The sequence below is a fragment of the Hipposideros armiger genome, unplaced genomic scaffold (genome assembly GCF_001890085.2).
Source record: "Hipposideros armiger isolate ML-2016 unplaced genomic scaffold, ASM189008v1 scaffold_510, whole genome shotgun sequence".
NCBI classification, from domain to species: domain Eukaryota; kingdom Metazoa; phylum Chordata; class Mammalia; order Chiroptera; family Hipposideridae; genus Hipposideros; species Hipposideros armiger.
The window spans coordinates 132725-135183 of record NW_017731860.1 but is presented as its reverse complement, the minus strand read 5'-3'; positions in this window follow the sequence as shown (position 1 = coordinate 135183).

Below are 2459 nucleotides of genomic sequence, written 5' to 3'. Positions count from 1 at the left end.
AAAACTGTATTAAAATTGTAATACAATGAATGATGCTAGCATTCATATGATTAACTCCATCTTTTGAGTGAATGTCATACTACACATTGCTACTGTAATTCAATTCAACTTTGAAAAGTAATACATAGAAAACATCTCTTAAAATGTGTACATTTTTTGACACCCCCAGTATATACAAAGGGTGCCAGAAAAATATATACACATTTTAAGAAACGAAAAACCTATTAAAATTGTAATAATATATACCGATGACAAAAGATGAATACAAGTCACGTTTGACTTCTGTAATTACAAGGGGTACTCAAAGTGGTTACCATCAGCGTCCAGACACTTTTGATTACAGCAAACTACTGCTTGAGCAACGTTGACCAAAGTGTCCACTTGTATACATTTTTTTGGCACCCCTGGTGTGTGTTGTATATATACCGTGTGTGTGTGTGTGTGTGTGTGTGTGTGTGTGTGTGTGTGTGTGTGCATTCAGATCTTTTCAAATGTCTATTGGCCATTTGTATGTCTTCTTTGGAGAAATTTCTATTCAGGTCCTCTGGCCATTGTTTAATTGTTTTGTTTTTATCTCCTCTCCTCTCCTCTCCTGTTTTCTTTCTCTCTCTCTCTTTCTCTCTCTCTCTCTCTCTCTCTCTCTCTCTCTCTCTCTCTCTTTGTTAAGTTGTATGTATGAATTTCTTATATGTTTTAGGTATCAATCCTTTATCAGATGTATCATTTGCAAATATCTTCTCCCATTTAATAGGTTGTGCTTTTGTTTTGTTGATGGTTTCCTTCGCTGGGCAAAACCTTTTTAGTTTGATGTTGTCCCATTTGTTATTTTTTTCTTTTGTTGCCCTTGTCTTAGGAGACATATCCAAAATAATATTGCTAAGACCAATATCATAGAGTTTACTGTCCATGTTTTATTCTAGAAATTATATGGTTTCACTAGTGCATTCACTAATTGATACCCATTTTTGTTAAATTAATGACATTTAAACAAAAATTAATTATGGGATCATTATTATCTTAGTATAAATTAGTGAATAAAATGTTACCATATTTAGCATCACATTGTGCAAATTACACACTAGCTCTATCATTACCCTCCCAAAAACCTAAGTCTAGTCTAAGTTATTGTGCCCACTATGCAGAGTAGAGTAGAAAGTTCCAGAAAGTTTAAGAAACTTGTACAAGATTATATGAATAGGAAGTGGTAGTGTTGAGAATTAAAGACAGATCTTTTTGATTGCAGAACCCATGTACTTTTCCAATATGCTTAAGTTTCTCTCTAGGAGAAATACTGGTTTGTTACTTTCTGATCAACTGGTGATATGTGAGTACCCATCTGTTTTTCTGCCATTCATCCTACTATTATTTGGTGTTGATTTGGGTGCAAAACAAAAATTCCCTGAAAGAGGAATGACATGCCACTTTTTTTCCTCACAATGTTTCCTCTAAGGTTGCTCAGGGAGATTACATAAAAACTACCCTAATGGCTGGTTCTCACTGATAAAAGAAACAACCTTGTAAAGGACAGATGAGGTTAGAAATCCACAAACATGCACAGTTTAGAATTAAAATGAAGAACAACATTTTCATTTTTGTCCTTCAATTGTAAATATTCTTATGCCAGAAATAAATATAGATTAGTCCAGAATAGCATAAAGGACTGCTAGGCACTTCAGAAGAAAATAAAACATACAGGGTTTTGAGATTTAAAGGAACCGAACATTCTTAAGATGTAATACTTTCCTTATCAGCTGTCCACTTTAAAGGGTTAGAGGTGTAACTCAGAATCGCTTGTAGTGAATTGTCCATATAACTGTGCATGGATTACCTTTGAAGAGCTGGATTTATTCAGTTTCTTCTTCATTAAAACAGAAAGTGACTTTTGATACTTTCTTGTACTCCTGATTACACAGAGGAGTCAGCCCATGTCATGAGTTTGCATTTACTTTGACCTGTAATGTGCAAAGTTCAGAAGGAAAAATTAAATGGAAAAAAAGCTGTTTCACTTTCTGCCATAACCAAAATATTCTTTGAGGGGGAACAGAATTTGCTACCCTAAAACATGTCTCTTTGGCATTAAGATTATTTTGAGCTGGTTAGTTTTAAGAAACTGCCAACATAGGAAAAGCTCTGAAAGCCAAGTAGAAGTTACCCTTTTATAAGGGACATTTACATTTAGAAGGGACATCTCCATTTGTAAGGGTGTCTCCCACTCTGTACCAGGAAGAGGGAGATTACTAAATCTCTAGAAATTCTTATCAAAGCAGAAGGCAAAGACTTAAATCTGCATATGATACATGTGAATTGATGCAAACTTGCTAGCTCATGGGTCAGCAAACTTTCCACGTAAAGGTCCAGTACTGAATATTTTTCAGCCGAGCAGGCCATATAGTCTTCACTGCAACTACTTTATGCTATGGTGGTAGCTCAAAATGATCCATAGACAATCTGTAATGACT